Here is a 22,915-nt window from a genome sequence, read left to right as displayed (position 1 = left end):
CAGTGGGTCTTCTGCTGGTCAGAACCCTCATGAAGGTATTGGTCAAAAATCTCTTCTATGTCTCTTATTTCATCTATATTTTCCATTTCTCTGAATCATTTTACATCAGCAAAAAGCAATCTGTTACCTCACTCATTCTTAAAATAAAATCTTTCCTGGTTCCATTCCCTTTATCTTCTATGACTTCATTTCACCCTCTCTTCTTTGTAACAAAAATCAGGAGGTTCTATCATGTTTGTCTCCCATTTCTTTCCTTCCACTCTCTTTAACCCTATTCAGTCACACTTCAATTACTAACACTGAAAATGCTCTTTTCAATGTCACCAATGACCTCTGCATCACTAAATATACTTGTTATTGTTCACTTCTCATGGTAAAGAATCCATCAGCAACATTTCACCCAATCTTCCTTGACACACTTTCTTCAGATGACATGATTCCCCAATTATTACCTCCAGCTCAGAATTTTTTCTTGAGGTTGAGACCTGGAAATCTATCTTCCTCCATGTTATTTCCTCCTGAATGACTAATAGATTTCTTAACTAAGTCTGTGTCTTGGTTCTTCCCTCATCCCCAAACCTACTCCACTCACAACATTCTCTGTCTTAGCTGATGGTACATTTGGTCTCTCCTCTTCATCCCACATCCAGTATATTAGGAAATCTTTTTGCTCATCCTTCAATATATATCCCAAATTCAATCACTTCTAATCACTTTTAGACCTGCACCAAATTACTATCTTCTTTCCCTGAATCCTTGCAATTGCCTCAAACCTACTCTCTTTGCTCTATTTTAGCATCCTCTGCCAAATAATACTCTATCCTCAATAGAACACTCACAATTATCTTTTAAACTCATAAGTCGGATCACATCACACCTCTATTCAGTACTCAGCAAACAGTCTCCATGTAACTCAGGGTAAAAGTCAAAACCCCTACAATTAATAAAAATTGTTTCTCTTTTATTCCACTCTTTTGAGTGACCCCTTACTGACGGCTCTGGCACCATTCTGTGCCTCTTACTGGTGAGGTGTGTTGTTGCTGTTGTGCCTTTATGTAGGCTGTTCTCCCTACACAGCACATTTTCTCCCAGACATCTGTATGACTAACTCACTTCATAGTGGTAAATGGAAATAACTAATATGTTAGTTAGTTCTGACCTTGGACCTGGACAAGCAGAGACACTCTTCTTATCTCTACATCTTGAAGTGTCTTCTGAGAAATTTTCTAAGTTCTCTTTCAGTGTCAGGGACTGGGAAGTGCCTTCTAGTGGGGCACTCCAGCCAGGATTAGACTGCCTGGGCCTCATCCCTGCTTTCCCCTCCAGGTGCTCTTTGGTGTTCTATCCCTCACCTGGGGTCCACCAGATACCCCTGGTTACTGGATCTGCCTCTGTGAGGTTATCTCTGGCCCTGTGGCCAGAACCTTAGTTCCAGGAGGGCCGTCTAGGAAGTAAATGTCTTCTATGAGCTGGTTCATTATTTCTTTCATAATATTGTACTAAGCTGATTACTAGATTGGTGTTTACATGCTGCTTTTGGGTGACACAGGGCACATTCAATGATCTGGGTTATAAATGGTCCTCTATTGACCTTTGGCTTGGGCCAGATGTCTGGGCCCTTCTTAGCTGTCACTTATCTGAGGTCTGACTGCATTGTCACCACCTACAGTAGTAGATGCAGACATCTTACATCCTGTGCATCTCTCCTGCAGATACCCAAGTAGGTCACCCCAGCCCTTCTACAAGCTCTGTGCCATGTGTCAGTCAGGTCTTCAGATGTGGCTGTACTTAAATCTTGCAAGGCTTTGAAAGCATTTGTTCTCAATGAGGATTGTTCCTCTCTCGCCTCCACAGATGTGGTGGAATTGTGCTCTCTTGTGTTGTTTCTAAACCATGTGTGATGAGGAGTATCATTAGCATGAATGGGAGCAATTTTCTTTGCCTGCATTCAGGTTTTTCATTTGCTCTGCCTGCTGGTGGTGGTGTGTGGATGACAGGGCTGTGGTCAGTGGTGAAATCTATCACTTTCCAGAAATGCAGCCATTGTGGTATTAAGAGTTCAAGGGAAGTCATGGCTGGAGGATAATTCTATATACTCCTAAAATTCCAAGTCATTAATTTAACATGACTGGGAAATGAATTATTGTTCATATTTTCCTTCAGACTGTGGTCCTCAGGTTTGTACTTGTGCTCATTAATAAAGAAATATTACTGAGAAAGTAACTGGAAGGCAGTATTCATGGGCAGTCCCATAAATTATGCAGCATCATTAGTTATGATGTAAAACAGCAAACTATCATCCCCTCCAGGAGTGCAGTCCATGTCAGATGGTTCTTCCATGTCAGGAAAAACACCTAAAATTTTAATTAAAATAAAATAACATTTGTCCCTGAATACAATAGTCTAGTGAATTCTAGGCACTCATGGACTTTTACTTTTCTAATGAATCAGTTCAATACTGGTTTTTTTCTGTGGGGTGTGAATACACATAAAAATAGGTAGGATTCAAGAATGTATAGAGCAGCAAACTCCTTGGCATAGACTCTCTCTGAAAGGCCTCATAGACTAAGTCCAGGTTTTCCATCAATCTTCAATCCCAGTGCTACATTCCATCAGAGAAAACAGGCCTGTCATTCTTTAAAAAAAAAAAATGGAGAGGGTTAAGTTTGTTTAATCTCTAGAAATTGTGCTTTTATTTTTAAAAGTGATAGCATATTAAGATCAGGTACTGAAAGAAGAAAAGAACAACTTGGATTAATGTAAGCATTTTTGTACATGTATGTATAAATTTTGTTATTCTGGAATAAGAATGAATTTCTCCTCTAGTCACCAAACAGCATATATTTGTGTGGATTGATGGTGTATCTCATCCCAGAACTCATCTTTTGCATTTTATAAGTATAAGAGCATTTCACCCCAATTCTGCAGAGACACTATATTCTGACCCAGTTTACACAGTTTTCTATTTCTGAACATGATGGGAAATAAAAGCATCTTCAAATAGAAGCCCAGGAGAAGATTAAAAAAAGGAAGAAAGGAAGAAAGAAAGAAAGAAAGAAAGAAAGAAAGAAAGAAAGAAAGAAAGAAAGAAAGAAAGAAAGAAAGAAAGAAAGAAAGAAAGAAAGAAAGAAAGAAAGAAAGAAAGAAAGAAAGAAAGAAAGAAAGAAAAAAATATCTAATTGGTTGGGGACATAAACATTTTGCAAACACTTGAATAGGTCAGACCACAGATAACTGTGTCTTGGAAAATTGTAATGATGGGAAATTTATAAACCCTGAGGGGAACTGAGAGGTGGTTCTGCAGGATTATGACCTTTCAGGGAAATCTGAACACGACCATTTGGAAGTCAATGAGGAAACTTCTGCTTCTTTATTTATGTTTAGCTTGAGACCATGTTGAAGACAGTGCTTGAGAAGCAGTGGGGAAAATTCTTTATCTCATCAGCCAGAGCTGCCTGTCCTCATTCTTAGAAGTAGACATGAGACTTGGAACCATAGTTCTAGCAGATGGGCTTTCCTCCATAGAGAATAGAAGATTGTCATTATCAGAATTTTCAAGGAATGGAGACATGGTGAGATTTATCATTTGCATTTGTGCATATTCCAAGAGGGTTTTAAATTGGGATGTAGTACTAGAAGTATGGGTGTCTTGATGCAGGCTGCCAAGTTTAAGGCAAGCTAGGGTCTATCATGAAACTGTGTACACTGGGCTAGTTATATAACCATTTTTTGGCCTCAGAATCTTCATTCTTAATGGGAATTATATACTAATAACCTCAAATGATTTAGAAACAAAATAATAATGTGGCTTTGATTGGACAGCATTTGACACATTTTAAATGCTCAATAAATAACAGCCATTTGAATGCAAACTTACTTTGGAGGCCAGGGCTCCTTGTTACTGCAAGTCTAATGGAGTTAGACCTACCTTCAGCTTATCTTCTCCAACTTCAATCCAAATAATTGTGAAATGCAACAAGTGAATATTTTTGTCAGAGCTAGTCAATAGTTTTATTTATTCTTTCATAGCATACATTTATCATTCATCCTCTAACATTGTCCCTCTTCCTGGTGATTTAGATTAAAAAGTGGGATTATTCTGAGGCTACGTAAATAATACTGATGTAGGAGCACAGTAATGCAAGTGCTGTTTACCACTCACAGCTCTATTAATACGTAACGTAGCATTTAATGTTCCTGCAACGAAACACTAAGGAATGGCCTAGGGCATGAAGGGTAAGGATGTTTTACTCAAATCGCAGAGTATAGCCTTCTTATTTTAAATTCATCTACTTAATTTTCTCTAAGTGCATTTAATGTTGCTAAATAAAAATTGGCACTTGCCATCTGCCTTTACGAGTATTGGATTACATTGGCACTTGTCATCTAATTTTGTTTTGATTAAATCACGAGCCACTGCAGCCAATGAACCTCCAACACACCCTGAAAGGAGTTCAGGATGGAGGTCAGGAATGAGGCATTCTGTGTTCAAGGAAAACTGGCTGAATGGGCCTTCAGATAGTTAGATATTTTCAGAAGAAGATTTTATATGTCCAACTTCTTGCCTTTTCTCATATCTAGAAAAGCACTAAAGTCATTACCAGTGACATTTGTTCCTCATGACGAACAGCAAGCCTCTGCCTAAGTGTGTGCTTGGCAGCACGTGCCCCCTTCACTGAAAAATATGGTACTGAGTATCCCCCTGACTCTTTGAAGCAGTTTCTCAGAGCTTTCTGGGATGCTGTCTCCTGGGCTAGAATCCTCATTTTGCCCCAAATAAAAGAACCCACAATTCTCACATTGTGGGATTTTATTTCAGTCAACAATGTCATAAATAGAACTATATTTCTGCCAGGATTGTTCAAGAGTATTTACTTGGGTGAAGTTCTGAAGTGCTTTAGGGCCATTGATCGTGGATTTGTCTCTCTCTTAAAATGAGCTAAATCACTAAGACAGCAGATGGAAATAAGGCCCAGGCATCCATCAGGAAGGACTCAGCTGGGAACATTGAAAAGTTATTTTTTTCAAAATTCCAGAAATAGAAAGAGTATAAAAGTTGAGACATTTAGGGAAATTGGCTGAGCAATATTGAAGGGAGAGAAAAGGATCTGATATATGAAGAGAACATATTTCTTAGATTAACGGAAAAGAATATGCTTGAATAGACAGATAAAGAATAAATCAGTGCTGAAGTAAATACTAACCCTGGACTAAAAATGCAGTAGATTTAAGGAGCTTAACAGGATGGTTAATTAGAATGGGATAATATCTTAATTTAATATTGTCATAAAATTACAAAACATTATAATGGCAATTCTACTACTAATTTTAAGAGTTTTGAATCTTATATATACTTCAAAATTGAAACAGGAATTTGCATTATTTTCATAATGATACTAGAATAGTATCATTGTCAAAATGAATGGGAAGGAAGCAGTGGGCAATGGGAATAGTGGGGAGGCAAAGTTTCCAAGGTTATAGCCCCAAGACATGGCCCAGGGCCTGTGGTTTGAGGGGCCCTGAGCAACCTCTGTTAGAGCCCCAGCATTTAAAGAACATGGCTGTCAAGAAAGGAAAGACCATGAAATCATCTAGGAAAAATGTGAACAGAACATGGCATCTTGTATAAGAATACATGCAGTTAAAATTGATATCAGAGTGAGTACAGAGGTTAGGGAGGGCTGTACCAATAATTCGGCTATCTGTGGATGGTTTAGTGTAGCTGAAATTTTGTAGTTTGTTAGTTCCACCTATGAAAATTAATTCTACTGGGTAGAATAAAATTATCATTAAACCCCATCTTCTTTTTCTGAACAGTTTAGATGATGGAAGATATAGTGTTGTGGGTTTTAAACCTGATTTTTGATGTTAAAACTTTTTATAATTATATCAATATAGATAATTGAATAGAAAATAAACCCATTGTTCTCTGCCTATTTTTTCTCATTCTTTATGCTTCATTCCTTTTCTCACAAAATTAAATCTGACTTACATTCTTAAAGTATTCTGATCCTAACAAAATCATATATAGCTTCAAATTTGGATTTTATTAGTGGGATTAATCTGGCCAGAGTTTCCTAATTATTCACTGGAACTCTAACCTTTGTGAGATATAACTCTCATGTATCCTAACTGGCAATGACAGTCAAACTATGGCCACTGCAAGTCTAAAATTGGAGAAATAATTTTTTCTTAAAGCATAACCCAAGAAAGATACTGAAGAGGTCAGGAATAATTATGCAAACTGGTGTCCAAATCAAAAAATAGTCTTGGTCAAGAGAGAATCTCCAGAAGCATTATTTCTAAATTATATATGAGTATTGTTTTTCAGTAATTGAGATGCATACACATTATATGCATGCACATAAGCTAACATATGCATATGGTTAATAAAATATCTTTAGAATCTCTGTCATATGAAGAAAGAGCTTCAAGACATTAAAGTGACCTGATCGAGATCATAAAGCAAAGTCACTGGTGCTCAGAACTTGGCAGAGAGAATAATCACTTAAGGGCTTTCCCCCACCAAAAAAAAAAAAAAAAAGAAAGAAACTTAGTCCCCCTAGAAAGACCTTGAATCAATGTCCATGCTTAAAGCATAAACATCAGCATTAAAAAATAAAAAAAGCTTCCCAAGTGAGTATAATGTATGGGCAACTTTGAGAAACACTGAGTTCTAGGTGTTGATGGAATTAGAAACCTGAAAGTTGTGATTTTGAGTCCAAATACACTGGTATTGCCAAGTCACCATTTCCCCAATTTTCTTTGCAGATGAACCATTTCTCAGCTGTGTCTGTCCTACATTCACCATAAAAGCAGCATTATGAATAGGAGCATTAATGAGTTCATTCTGTGTGGGTTAACACAGGATGTTCTAAAGGAGAAAGTAGTACCTGTGATCTTCTTGCTTCTATACCTTGCAACTCTGTTGGCAAACTTCCTTATTGTGATGAACATAAGATGTAGTCAGACACGTGGGAGCCCATGTACTTCTTCCTTTCCTGTTTATCCTTTGCTGATGCCTGTTTGTCAACAACCACTGCTCCTAGGTTGATTGTAGATTCTGTATGTGAGAAGAAAGTCATCTACAATGAATGCCTGACCCAGATCTTTGCAGGTCACTTCTTTGGGTGCATGGAGATCTTGGTGCTAATTCTCATGTCCTTTGATCATTATGTGGCCATTATTAAGCCCCTGAGATACACAACCATCATGATCCAGCGTGTCTGTGGTGCATTGGTGAATCTGACCTGGGTGGGGTCTTGCATCCATTCTTCAACACAGATCCTCTTGGCTCTGAAATTATCCTTCTGAGGTCCCAATGTTACCAATCACTATTTCTGTGATATGCAGCCTTTACTGGAACTTGCCTGCATGGATATTTATGTCATCAATCTACTCATTGTGTTTAACAGTGGGTCCATATGCATGGTGAGTTTCATAATGCTGCATATCTCCTATGTTTTCTTCTTACATTCTCTGAGTACTCAGAGTGCAGAAGGAAGAAGGAAAGCCCTCTCCGCCTGCACCTCCCACATTATTGTTATCATTGTATTCTTTGTACCATGTATATTCACATACATTCACCCTCTAACTGTATTTCCAGTGGACAAGATGGTGGCTGTGATTCACACGATTGGGACACCTTTGCTCAACCCTCTGATTTATACTCTGAGGAATGCAGAAGTCAAAACTGCCATGAGAAAGTTATGGTGCAACAAACTCTGACTTGAGGTGGTAAAGAGCAGAAGACACCAATTGCTAATTCTGTCACAGTTTAAATAAAACTGGATTGATAGAAAAGGCAAAATGTTCTCATCTCAGTGTGGACAATATTATCCTCTTCCAATGGGACCTTGTATGGAATAGGCAGACTGAGCACAGAGCAAAGATCTATATTGTTTTAAACCAATGTCTCATAGAGTGACAGACCATTAAGTACAGTCATATTTGTGGAAGCCCAAGCCTGTTCCTCATGTCTGCTGTCTGCATTGATATTTCTGCTCTTTTGAGGCTTGTGAGCCAGATCTTATTGTTTCTCTAGTTTACCTTATTTATTTATATATTGTTCTGGTTTGTATTTTTCTTTTTCATGTTTATTATCCAAATTTAACAATTTATTACTAATTTCTGCCATCCACTTTGTTGGCAAATCAGTTACTGTTGCCTCATGTTACATAAAATTTAAAGAGGAAACTTTTACACTATATATATATAACACATTTGGAGAAAGAAAAGGTTTTTAACAGGAGACATTCACCCATGACTTGAAATTTGATGTTGTTATGAGTTGAATTGTTTCCCTTAAGAAAAAAGAAATGTGTTGGAGTCAATTCACAGTACCTCCAAATGTGACCTTTATTTAGAGATAGGGTCTTGTGGTGTAAGAACCTGGCAGCTTTCTGGAGTGTAATGTAAGCACCTGACATTAAGCTTTTGATTGTCCAGCCATTCATTTCAAAGATACTCATCTTAATAAATACATTGGCATAATTAGATACTGATCCAGGCATTTTGTCCATGAAGTTCCCCTTTTACAAAGCCCTGGGTGACCTATAATTGACCATTTGAGTGACCTTGCTTTCCCCTTCCTATGATTTAGTCCTTCTCTTATGTTTTAAATTAACTAATAGAGAGAGACCCCAAGAAGATGTAGGCATTCCACCCTTGACCTCAGTGAGGGCAGAACCCCAGGTTCTCTTCTCTCTCTCTCTCTGAACCTGTGGCATCCCTGTGTGACTTCAGGCATGCAGTGTACTCTTCATGACCACTGAGGAATAAACCTTGTTTTTCCAAAGTTCCCTGCTGGGTGTCACTTGTCATAAAAAGCACAAGATTCCATCCAGTGACAACATTGGTTCTGGTTGGGAAAACCTCTATGGGGGCTCCCCACAAGTGGTAAGCTCAGATAAGTGTGGCCAGGGATTCCTAGTTAACAGCATTATTCTCCATAGACTGAGACTGACACAAAACAGCTATTCAAAGAGGTAATGAAGTTAATTTTTTTTCCTATCAGGGTGAAAAGATGACATCCTTTTAAGAATGGATACAAAAATTTTAGGAGGTCATTTGCTAGACTTAAAGCAATGCATAAAAAAAGGGGAAAAAAAGCAGACAAAAAACCAGTGTAAGAATGTCTCACAGAATCTCAGTCAACTGGTCTGGCCATACTGACATAGTAAAATAAGGGCTAAACAATTGAATGGTATTTTTCTAATTTGAAGCTTGTAGGAAAAGACCTGACTTGAAATAAATTTCCCTGGGAAATGGCTAGTTGCTATCTTCCTATGTAAACATAGATTTGCTTTCCTTTTTGTAACATTATCCTAACAAGGTAATTGGGGGGAGGGTTGTCTGTGTGTGCTACTTGGAATTTCTTTTAAACAATTCACATTGCAAGTAAAAAATGTCTTCTGAATCATCAGAAAACTCCAAGGAGAAAATGGACAGAGAGCTAAATAAAATCAAACATCTCCTCAAGAAATAATGCAGCCTTTCACCCTCTGCTGTGATATTAGATGAAAGAAGAATCCCAGATATCTATGAATGAATTAAAAAGTCTCCCTTCAGGTAGTGAACAAGGTTCCACAAGGTAAGACTAAAAGTAAATAGTAGAAACCAGTCTACACAATTGTGTAAATTTATTATGTAAGAAAGTAAATCATTTTGAAATAAATCAAACTTAGATCCCATTTCTAGTTTGACTTAAAAATGGGTGACCTTGGGGAAATTCATGAGATGTTCTGAGCCTTGTTGTCTTCAAATATGAAATGAAGATTACTGTTCTTGTTAATGTAAATGTTAGATGTGATACATTAAATTGTGAGTGCATGATTGGAAACCATTGTAGGAGATGTGAGCAATTGAGTGATATAATCAGAATAAGATTTAAAGAGAATCATTTGAGCTGTTTCAGGAGAACAAATTGTTGGAAGCCAGAATAAAATTGCAGACTTGACAGGAGGCTTTAGCTGTGGGCCAGGAAGAAGATGGGAGATAGCAAATGATCAAATTTGTGGCATATTTTGAAACTAGAGACAACCAGATCTGTAAAAAGAATGAATGAGTAATATGACCAATAACAAGGTGAATAACACTATGAAATTTATTGACTGAGCAATTATAATGGGCGTGGTACCATTTAATGAGATGGGAAAAACCTTATTTATTGTGGAAATTTAAAATATTATTTTATAAATACTAAACTGACATCCAACTGGAGAAGTCCAAAATTGAGATGTTCCTCAGAGAAGTGCTAAAATTGAGGTAGAGATAGGGGCTGGAGATACAAAACTGGAGGAAAGACCCTCAGAAAGATGTCTCAGTTCTGAGACTGTTCAGGGCAGTGACCTTCTATTCACAGTTTGATCTACTCACACTAAGTACATAAATTAGCTTAAATGGGACTCGATATTACACCTTTGTGACTTTATAAATGGTGTACCTTTTCTTGGAATTCCCATCCCATCTTTTCTTGTTCTTTTCTTTTTCTTTAGAACTGAGCTAAGCATTGCTTTTTCCAGGAAGTCTTCTCTGATTCCAGTTTGACTGACACATTCCTACGCCATGAACCTTAGCTTGTGTGAATATAGTTATAATGCTAATTATTACATGAGTCTGGGCTGTTCTGATACCTAGTCTTTAATATATCCCTGAAGTCAGGAAACTATGCCTTATTCAGTTTGGTATTCACAATATCTTTGACACATTGGACTCAAATATATACTCCATACAATTTATTTTAATTGAATGGATAAATTAAAGGTTAAATTTGTAATGCATTTGAGTGTTTTCCCTATTGTTTTGTAGGTAAATCACTTCAAATATGTGAAGTCAGCTCCTGTACAGACTAGATGAAATCAAGGAACAATGTAACTGAGTTTGTCCACTTGGGACTCACTCAGAGCCTCCAGGGTCAGAAAATATTATTTGTTGTGCTCTTGTTCATCTACATGGTGACAATGGTGGGCAACCTACTCATTGCTATAACTGTGGTGGTCAGTCCAATCCTGAATTCCCCTAGGTACTTCTTTCTTGGCTATTTATCATTTATGGATGCTGTTTATTCTACTACAGTCACCCCAAATATGATTATAGACTTACTCAGTGAGAAGAAAACCATTTCATTCCAAGGCTGCATGACTCAGTTTTTTATAGGGCACTTATTTGGTGGTGCTGAGATTTTGCTTCTGGTGATCATGGCTTATGACCGCTACTTGGCCATCTGCAAACCTTTGCATTATTTAACAATCATGAATAAGCAAGTGTGTGCTCTGCTGCTGCTGTTGACCTGGGTTGGTGGGTTTTTACATGCTGTAGGTCAACTTCTCTTTGTATACAACCTTCCCTTCTGTGGCCCCAATGTCATTGATCACTTCCTCTGTGACATGTGCCTTTTTTTAAAACTTGCCTGCACTGGACCTACATTATTGGCCTCACTGTGGTTGCCAGTGATGGGGCAATGTGTATGGTCATCTTTATGCTCTTACTCATCTCCTATGGGGTCATCCTGCACTCCCTGAAGACTCTGAGTCTGGAAGGGAGGTGCAAAGCCTTATCTACCTGTGGCTCCCACATTACTGTGGTGGTCCACTTTGTCCCCTGTATTTTTATGTATGTGAGACCTCCTTCTACCTTACCCATTGATAAATCCTTGAATTTTTTTTGCACCATAATCACTCCTATGTTGAACCCTCTAATCTATACTCTGAGAAATGGAGAGATGCAAAATGCAATGAAAGAGCTCTGGACCAGAAAAAGAAAAGAAGGCAAAATAGATCACCTATTTTCAATGAAGAATTGCTCTTTCCAGGTAAGCCATGTGTGATTCTTTAATTGCAGTAAATTTCTCCTCAGATTTGATAACTTGGGCATGATGAAACCATTTATTATGTGAATACTTCCAATGATCAAAATATACTTTTAAGATTTTCATAATTTGCTAGTTCAAAGTATGCATTTTGTTTTTAAATATATTTTTAGGATTTTCACAGTCCTTAGGAAAATGTATTTAGTTTTAGATTTTCACAATTTCTTAGGAAAATATATTTAGCTTTGGGGTATATAATGATTATTGAGATTATAGGTTTATGTTCTATATGATGAATTGAGCTACTTTAAGACTGTAAATTTATTTTAGTTAGTGGAAGATATTCTCATGTTTCTTTTCTAAATAATATAATCTTTCAGAATTATGGGACTTGATACAGATTTCAGAAAAATTAAATAAAAATAAGACATAAAAACTTGGTTTATTCTTCCTGTAGATAGCCCATATTAATATTTGAAGTATGTATCTTAATTTTTGTAGCTGCAAGATACTTTACATAGATTATTTTATTCTTAATGTTTATGTTAAAGTTGAAGGATAATGATGTTTCAGAGTTGTAATATTAATCATAAGGAAACTAGGTATATAAAAACTATCTGAATGAACAAAATATATATACAGAAAAATAACCAAATCATACTTATTTTTCCAATTGGGCAATCACATTATCTTCTCAAGTGAAGCAGATTTGTATGGAGTTATATTTCATAAAGATGATCCATTAATCTTCCCAGATACTTTAGGATGTCTGTTTACACCTTTGCTCTTTTTCAATAGTCCTATTGCTTTTTTGTTTAAAGTGTTTCATAGCCTTCTGTAAATACACAGGCTCTGCCTTTCATGTATGAATGTAGCATAATCCATAATCCATAAACTAAAAAACTTGACACATGATATCTTGATCATCATTGTTAAGAAAGATGCTGACAATATATGCCATTCTTATCTCTCTTGTTAATGAAAGGTAGTTTACTTGGTAGTAAAGAGTTCAGAATATATTGTTTTACATAAAAGACATCATTCATAACATTCTCTCTCTTTCTGAATCAGACTTGAAACAAAATATTATCATTATCAAATACCAGAAGTATGTGGTCAAAGAACTTACTATTCTGCCTCCCTTACTTAGCCTGGATTCATCAAGAGCTAAGGCTTTGGAGCAATCATTTCTTTTCACTGGTGAATCACACTGTATGAGAAACTTTATGTCCTGCTTTTTATATTACATGAAGATTTAATATACCAAATTCTTATAAAAAATAGCAATATTGACCAAATAATATCAAATATTTGAGTTGATCAGAATTTATATAATTCATTCCTCTACTTCTGGTTGTTGCTGTAAACTGAAAGTTTGCATCACCCTTCAAATTCCTAAGTTAAATCCTTTATAATGTGGTGGTATTTGGAGGTGGTCCCTTTGAGCTATGATTAATTTAGGAAGATGGATCCCACATGAGTGGGATTCATGCCCTTATAAAAGATATCCCAGCATCTCTTGACACATCTGCCGTATGAGGGCACAGCAGATGGTGTCTGAGTACTAGGAAGTGGATCCTCACCATAAGTGGAATCTGCTGGCATCTTAATGTCTGACTTCTGAGGCTCTAGAATTGTGAAAGATTATTGTTTACTAAACAAGCCACCATGTCCATGGTGTTCTGTAATAGGAGCCCAAATGGCCAAGACAGAAATGTAGTTAATTTTTAAATTTGCATAGTTATTTCAAGTGATGAGATAAGAATCTTTGTTAATTTTCTTTGTTCATTGGTGTATAAGATCTCTGAAGTCAGGAAAATTACTTAATTGTATTTGTGTTCTCTGTTCCTTGCACAATGTATGAGACATAGAATTCACCCCTCAACTTTGTCAATTATATGTGTCCTTGAGTTCTTGAATTATTGGGATGAGAATTTTTACTGATAAATTTTGATTAACTATACATATATTTGCTACAAATTTATATTTATATTGTTATGTTTTTATGTTATAATTATGAGTGTTTTTATATAAAGATGTTATATTTTAATATTTTTTACTTTTCAATTTTGTCTATCACATCAGTTTTGGAAAATTCCATTTCCTTCCAGTGATTTTATAAATTTTAATCTTTTTAAAAAAACATTTTAAATGCAATTTTTAACACATTTTAGATTTTTTTTGATGTGAAAAAATAGCTAAGCCTCTTTTCCCTAAACAAGTAAAATAATCTGCAAATACAATTATTAATTTTAGTAATACTATGGAAATTTTAATTTAATATGTCAGGTTTTACACCATCTAGAGGATCCAGTTTCTGGCTGTTTCTCCTCCTCATGCCCCTCCTTTCTTTTCTTCTCTGCTTTCTTCTTTGTTATATTCCTCCACCAGTAACATATTACAGTGATTATGGAATTTTAATGTGTATTTATACCTAGTAGGTGTTTGTTCCCATACTCATTTTTTCTAAAGCTTCTTACAATTCCTAAATATTTGTTTTTCCTGATAAACTTTAAGATAATTTTGCCAAGTTTGAAAATTTCCCATAAAATATATATTTAGAATGTCATTAATCTAAATATTTATTTTGAGGAAAATGCCATGTTTAATATCTTGTTTTCCCATCCAGAAAAAGACATGTATTATGAAGGATTGATTGATGTCTCAATAAAAATAATCTCTCTGGAGTATACATAAATCCTGCTTTTTGGTTTTCTTTTAAACATTCTTATTTACATTTGATTCACATTTTCAGTGAACTTGTCCTAAAGGGCTTACTATCTTGCTGGCATGAAACACAGTACAATTCCCAAAGCCACAGGGTGTATGTCTTACCCAAATATTCATAGGCCTGTATCCAACAATACATAAGTATGTATTTCACCATGCATTTAGATCTGTATCCAACCTCATGGGTCTGCATCTGACAAAGTATGGATCAGTGCTTGACTACTGATGTGAATGGATTTGCATATGTACACCCACACAACAGGTGACACCAGAGTGCACTTCCTGGTAGACAGCTCCTGTGGAGGAAAACTCAACAGCTCCTCCCCTAGAAGAAGCACTCTAGCCCCACCTGCTTTACACCATACCTCAGAAAAGCATCTGGGGGCTTCTACCCCCAAAATTGGGGAACAGATGTGGCCCCCCAACAGGTCTGTGACAACCACAGAGCAAAGAGGAAGCCTGCTTAACATCTAGTGCAGACTCTGGTCACCATGACACCAACTACACTCCCTATCATGGGGATAATAGCACACACAAAGAAAAGATGTAGCAGGCATCCATACTAAAAACAGCCCTTGCAATAAAAATATTAGGTGTACACATGCAACACGGGGATGCTCCCACATAAAAATAGCCCTTCAAGATCACAGTAGATAACTCTTACTCCTAAATTCACAGAGTCAGAGAAATGTAAGTAAAATGAAGAAACAGAGGAACTGCTCCAAATTAAAAGAACAAGAGAAGTCCCTGAAAGAACAAACAATATAATAGACCTTGACAGTCTACTAGATACTGAATTCAAAAAAGAGTTGATAAAAGCACCAAAGGAAATGAGAGAGCCTATGAACAGAAATGCAGAATATTGCAAAAAGGAAATAGGAACTATAAGGAGGAGCCAATTAAATACAGAAAACTCAATTGCTGGAATAAAAGCCAAGTTAAAGGCAATCAGTAGCAGACTAAATAATGCAGAAGGATGAATAAGTGATTTAGAAGACAGGATAATGGAAATCACCCAATCAGAACAGCAGAGAGAAAATCAAATGAAAACTAATGAAAGCAATATAAGAGATCTATGGGATAATATAAAGCTTGCCAATCTATGCATCATAGGGGTCCTAGAAGGAGAAGTAAGAGAAAAGGTGGTCAAAATGTATTTAGAGAAATTATGACTGAAAACTTCCCAAACCTACAGAAGGAAACAGATATCCAAGTACAGGGAACATAGAGGGTTCCAAATAAGACGAATCCAAACAGACCTACATCAAAATGTATTATAGTTAAAATAAAAATTAAAGATAAAGAGAAGATTCTAAAGGCAGCAAGAGAAAAACAAAGAGTTGGTTACAAGGGAACTCCAGTAAGACTATTGGCAGATTTCTTTATGAAAAAGTTGCAGACCAGAAGGAAACAAGATATACTCAAAAACCTGAAAGGGATTCTATGTCTATGAGTCTTTTTCTGTTTTGTATTTATGCTTTTTTGTTTTGTTTTGTTTTTGTTTTTTAGATTCCACATACGAGCTATCTCATATGATATTTTTCTTTCTATTTCTGGCTTACTTCACTTAGAATAACATTCTCCAGGAGCATCCATGTTGCTGCAAATGGCGTTATGTTGTCGGTTTTTATGGCTGAGTAGTATTCCATTGTATAAATATACCACATCTTCTTTACCCAGTCATCTGTTGATGGGCATTTAGGCTGTTTCCATGTCTTGGCTATGGTAAATAGTGCTGCTATGAACATTGGGGTGTAGGTGTCATCCTGAAGTAGGGTTCCTTCTGGATATAAGCCCAGGAGCGGGATTCCTGGATCATATGTTAAGTCTATTCCTAGTCTTTTGAGGAATCTCCACACTGAAAAACTGCAACCTAGGATATTTTACCCAGCAAGATTATCATTTAGAATAGATGGAGAAATAAAGAATTTCTCAGACAAGTAGAAACTAAAAGAATACAGCAATACTAAACCTATCCTAAAATACATATTGAAAGCTCTCTAAATAAAAAAAAGCAAAAATCTACAGAAAACACAAATGGAAATGCAATGATAGCTACAATGCAAATGAATAAACACAAAGATGTAAAACAGCACATCAAAATCATAAAATATGGGGGATGTGAGTAAGAAAATGTGGATTTTTTTTTAGAAAGTGTTTGAACTTATATGACGACCAGTCTAAAGCAAGTAGATACAGTAATGAGTTAAAATACTTGAATAAGTATATCTTTGAGGAAAAAATGATAATTGTATATTTCACTCCTTTCCACATAAAAGTAAACTATGCCTGACCTTCTTTTGATAGTAAATTTCGTATGGCAACATAAAGACATGCAATTTGCAATTAAGTTTTGAAAGGATTATGAGCAATTCTAGATGTTAACACAGATTGTAATGTTACAATTAAAATAATGTGGTACTGATTCAAAAATAGCTACAATATAAATGATTAAAAGAACTTATAAAATAACCTGGTTTCACACATACATTTAAAATAAGGATATTTCTATTAGGATACTTTTGGTTCTAAATAATAGAAAAATCAATCGAAATTGTTTTGAGATTTAAGGATATTTATTGATTGACTAGCATAACTGCAAACTTCAAAATTATGGAAGCTTCAGAGTTGGTTGATGGCCTGAAGTATAAGATGACTAAAGTTTACTAAGCACATACTTTATGTTAAACATCTAGGAGTGTATTCTAAAGTTTTGGGGCACAGTCTCCCAGGTGGCACCAAATCTCAGCCTTCAGTAATCCATGCCAATATTCCATTCAGTTAATGCTTCCAGGTGATGAGTAATATGGTCACAGCTGTGAATTCTATGTTGGTGAGTGATTTGTTTTACTTTATTTAGTACAAAATGTGTGTCCTGGTTAGAGATAATAATCAGTGGAGTACCAGGGCAATGAATCACAGATTATGCTCCATGAATAATAAAGCAAGCTGAAGTACTGGAGATAGAAGGGATACACACACACACACACACACACACAACACACACACACACACACACACACACACACACACACACACACACACATATACACATTCAAAATATATGATGATAAGAATCTGTCTCTTCCAGGTTGAGGAGTTTTAATGGAGTAAGGTTTTTGACTGATTGCCCTAGAGTATTTTGCCCTATGGGGGAGTCAGTGATGCAATTTATTAATGGAATTTTGGACGTTCAGCCGTGACAGTAGCCAGACCATGACTGGTGACATGTAGATCCTGTTGCTCACTCAGCCTGTGTAGATCACTCATCTCTGTTATGGTGACCACCAAAGTGGCTGAAGAGGCTGACTGATGTCCACAAGACAGGTCATATTGTCAACCAGATTTCTGAGATTTTCTCTGATAGAAACTTTATATGATGAACAGACCTTTTTGCATTTGGTCAGTTCCTAGTGATCCATCCACATACCACCCCTCCAGATTGCTTTGCCATCCATCCTTCCTGTTAAATTTTTACATTATTCTAGACATGGACCCTGTTGATGGGAGGCAATATTACTTAATTTATTTTTACTGTCTGTAACAGTGGTAGCCATTTCCTATCTTTTGAATCTCAGCTTAAACATCACCTTTCAGGAAGGGACTTCTATGATTACATTATCCGTAGTAGAATTCCCCCCCTTATTTCAGCTACAGTACCTTATTTCTTGCCTTAGAAGTAGTGCATAAGACTACAACTGCTTTATTAAATTGCCTCCTTCTTTATTGGCTAACTCTATTACAAGAATATAAGATCCATGAGGGAAGAATCTTTTATATGAAACTTTTTCCATTTCATTCATTGTTTTGTCCTCACTCACGGCACAGTTTTGTACTGACATTGGTACCCTAAATATTAAAAAAAGATACAATTAATAATTGGATAAATAATTAGTTATTGTACTTGAATTGATAAATTTTTATTCTGCCAAATGTCAAGGCAGAATAAATTGAGTACTAAATAAAAAAGAAAGAAAAGCTTGTTGTGGCAAGTGGGAATATACATGATAAATTAATATTCACTGAAGCAAAATGATTGGACTGATATTTATTCTTGTCTAGCAATAGTCAGAAAATGACTATAAAGCTGGTTTTTTTCCCTCCAGGTTACATCTTTTTTACCTTAATTCTGCGATGTGGTTTACTAGGATCTTTATATAACAGATGTAATTTTAAAGTTTAATAGAAAGTCCCAGTGAATTTAATTAAGCAAGAATCAATCTTGGACACATTCTGATCTAAGACTTAATGATGGATATAACTAACAGAGATAAAATGTCCATTATTCTTTACCTCTTTTGGGAAGATAGATTATATCCTTTTAAGAACTGATATAAAAATTTTAGGAGGTTCTTTGTTAGACTTAAAACAATGCATTAAAAGGCAACAACAATAGCAACACAAGGAAGTCTCTCAAAATCTCCAGTCAAGTAGTCTGGCTGTACCAACATGGGAGAGTGAGAAGGGCTAAACAATTGAATGTTATTTTTCTATCTTGGAGTTAATGGGAAAAGAGGTAACTGAAGACAACTTTCCCTGGAAAATGGCACTTGCTATCTTTATATATAAACACAGGATTCACTTGTCTATTTGATAAATTATTCTAACGTGGTAAACTGTTGTCTTTGTGTGCTCTGTGGAATTTTTTTTAAAACACTCTATAGTGCAATTAAAAACATTCTTATGAATAACCAGAAGAATCCATGGAGGAAATGAACAGACAGCTGAATGAAATCAAACCTATCCTCAAGTAATAGTACAGCCTTTCACACCTCCTTTGTCATATTGGATGAAAGAAGAATTCCAGGATTTATGGGTGATTTAAAAAGTCTTCCTTCAGATTGTAAACAAGCTTCCACAAGTAAGACTAACAGTAAATAGTGGGAAACAGGAGTCACAATTGTGTGACTTTCTTTATTATGTAAGACATAAATCATTTTGCAATAAATCAAATGTAGGTACTAATTCTAGTTTTATCACTTAAAAATGTGTGCATTTGGAAAAATTAATGAGATAGTATGACCCTCATTATATCAACTGTAAAATGGTGATTACAGTACTTGTTCCTGTAAATACTAATTGTGATGTATTAAATTGTGAGAGCGTGATTGGGATCAACTGTGAGAGTTTTGAGCAGTTGATTGATATAATCAGAACAAGATTTGAAGAGTATAATTTGAGCTGATTCAGGAGAAAAAACTGTTGGAGGACAGAATTGAAGTGGACAGACATGACAGGAGGCTACTGCAGTGGACCAAGAAGGAAATGAGGGGTAAGGAATGGACAAATTTATGATATAGTTTGAAAATAGAGATCACATAATTTGATAAAGTTATCAATGAATAATATGAGAGCAAAAAGAGAGTGAAGAATCCTTTAAGATTTTTGTCTGAGCAAATACATTGAAGGTGGTGTCATTTAATGAAATGTGAAACAACTTTTTAATTGTGGAAAATTTAAAATTTATGTTGTATTTAGTAAGTTGATATCCAACTTTAAATGTCAAAATAGAGGTGTTTCTTATAGAAATGTTAAAACTTGGGTAGAGAGAGGGACTAGAGACACAAATTTGACTGCTTTAACATTTTTTTTGTTCAAGAAAGGGAGAAATATCCAACCAAAGACCCCAAGAAAGAAGTCTCAGTGAGTTCTGAGAGAATCCAGGACAGTGACCTTCTACTGATACTTTGATCTACTCACATTGAATATATAAATTAGTTTAAATGGGTCTCAATATTATATCTTTGTGATTATTCTTTGTTGTTATTGGGGGTGGTAATTAGGTCTATTTATTTTTTTTAATTTATTTTTAAAGGTGGAACTGGGTATTAAACCCAGGACCTTATGCATTCTAAATCATGTGCTCTACCACTTCAGTTATACCCAACCCCATATCTTTACAATTATAAATGTTGTACTGTTTCATGCAATTACTTTCCCATCTTTTGTCATTCTTTTACTTTTCCTTTAAAACTCAATTGAAGTATTACTTCCTCTAGGAAGACTTCTTTGATTCCAGTTTGACTGATATAGTCCTACACTGTGACCCTTAGCTGTGTGTGAGTATCCTTATAGTGACACTTACTACATGGGTCTGGAATTTTCTGATCTCTCATTATTTGTCATACCACTGAGTGTAGGGACCTACTACTATTCAACTTGGTAATCATAATGTGATTGATGCATTGGACCCAAATACATTCTCTACACACATACTTTTAATTGAATGGATAAATAAAAGACAAAGTTTAAAAAGCATTTAATAAATTTCCCCCTTGTTTTATAGGTAAACTGCTTCTAATATGTGAACTCAGCTCCTGTACAGACTAGATGCAACCTAGGAGCAATGTAACTTATTTCATCCTCTTGGGCCTCATACAGGATCCAAAGGAGCAGAAAGTCCTTTTTGTTATGTTTTTGCTTTTCTACATTTTGACCATGGGGGGCAACCTTCTAACTGTTGTGGCTATAACTATCAATAAGACCTTGAACTCACCAATGTAATTTTTTCTTGCTAGCTTATCATTTATGGACATGGCTTATTCCTCTTCTGTTTCCCCAAGATTGCTTTCAGACTTGTTCTTTGAGGAAAATACCATATCCTTTGAATCTTGCATGGCTTTTCTGTTTATAGAGCATATTTTTGGTGGATCACAGGTCTTCCATCTCTTGGTGATGGCCTATGTCCACTATGTGGTCATCTGTAAGCCCCTGCATTATTTGGTTATCATGAGGCAAAGGATGTGTGTTGTGCTGCTGCTGGTGTCCTGGGTTGGAGGATTTCTGCACTCGGTCATTCAACTTGGCACTATTTATGGGATCCCATTCTGTGGCCCCAATGTCATTGATCATTTTTCATGTGATATGTACCCCTTATTGAAACTGGTCAGCAGTGACACCTATGTCATTGGCATCTTAGTGGTGGCCAATGGAGGACTGATCTGCACTACTGTGTTTCTGCTCTTACTCATCTTCTATGGAGTCATCTTGCACTCTCTAAAGAACCTGAGTCAGGAAGGGAGAAGGAAAGCCCTCTAGACCTGTGGTTCCCACATCACTGTAATTGTCTTTTACTTTGTTCCCTGTATTTTCATATATGTAAGACCTGCTAAGACCTTCCCCCTTGACAAATCATTGACTGTTTTATACAATCATAACCCCCATGCTGAATCCATTAATCTACAGTCTAAGAAATTCTGAGATGACTAATGCTATGAAGAAACTCTGGAGAAAAAAAAGCAGATATAGTATTAAGTAAGTTCTTTGTCAATCATGATGAAACTCATTTAACCTTAGGACCAATCTTCCTGAATGTAAAAGTCTTCATAAATCTGGTGGAAATTTCCTTTTCTCTAAAGGAATTGCAAAAATTATATTAAAACATGAACTGTGTGTTCATGCGATCAATGACAATTTTCCTGCTAGAATATAAACTGTATAATGTCTGGTTTATCACAAAACCTAGAAAGGTGGGGTGCATTTACAATAGGGAATCTATAATCAATATGTAATTAATTAATTAATGGAATGTTTATAGTTACACTAATTTTAAATTAATTCCTTATTTAATTTGTAACTTTTTCAGTTTTATTTTACATCAGAGTCTTACCTTTTATCTTCATTTTTTATTGTTCTATTTAAAATACTTCATGCTATATAGACTATTTGTTCAATTTCATTTGCTTTACATTTGAAATTTTTAGTATAGTATTTTAATTTTTCAAATAAACTTGGAAGTATGATGGATAATAATAAATATTAGAAGTAGAACCCATGCAACTGAAATACTGCAGAACAGAACTCTTCTCCATCCCGTGGCGTTGTCTCCTAGTTCTCCCAGTTGCAGTCACTACTCTGTTCTAGAGAGTTTTCAAGTAGTAATCTTGCAAATATAAGCATACTTTCTTACATGAGTGTGTTTATGTCCTTGTGTATAAATTTTGCATTTTACTACTACTGCTCCTGAAGATCTTTGTGACCGGTCTTATATAGATCTAACTCATACTATTTAACTTCCGTCATACTATTTAACTTCCTTATAAAGATACACTCAAATTTAAATACCCAGTCCTCTTCAGGTTTTTCCCATCTTTTTCTAGGATAAATAATTGTACAATGCAGTGTTTTTGAAATTTTTGAAGTATGAGTCCTGGAAGGGAAATTTTTGAGTCAACTGGTTTATATATTTATATTGTTGGTGTTCATAGTTATTGTCAAAATACCATCCACAATCCTGTGCTAAACTCACAATTCCTTTCATTCTGGAAATTCCACATTTGATGAGATTCTCAGAAACCAGTGCTTGGTAAACTTTGTGGTATTTGACAATCTCATTAAAGAAACTGTATTTCACTTGTATACTTTAATTATAAATAA

General features: G+C 35.6%; 3 pseudogenes; all 3 read left to right on the top strand.

Annotated features, from left to right (window-relative positions):
* The first annotated feature begins 6,823 nt into the window (after positions 1–6,823).
* LOC141576153 (olfactory receptor 4C11-like) lies at positions 6,824–7,728 on the top strand (annotated as a pseudogene).
* A 3,125-nt stretch (positions 7,729–10,853) lies between these two features.
* LOC141576083 (olfactory receptor 4A15-like) lies at positions 10,854–11,827 on the top strand (annotated as a pseudogene).
* A 9,042-nt stretch (positions 11,828–20,869) lies between these two features.
* LOC105061716 (olfactory receptor 4A47-like) lies at positions 20,870–21,797 on the top strand (annotated as a pseudogene).
* Positions 21,798–22,915: the final 1,118 nt, after the last annotated feature.

Source organism: Camelus bactrianus, chromosome 36, assembly GCF_048773025.1.
Source record: "Camelus bactrianus isolate YW-2024 breed Bactrian camel chromosome 36, ASM4877302v1, whole genome shotgun sequence".
Lineage (NCBI taxonomy): Eukaryota > Metazoa > Chordata > Mammalia > Artiodactyla > Camelidae > Camelus > Camelus bactrianus.
Note: the sequence above shows the minus strand (reverse complement) of the source record. Positions and strands in the feature narration are given on the sequence as shown.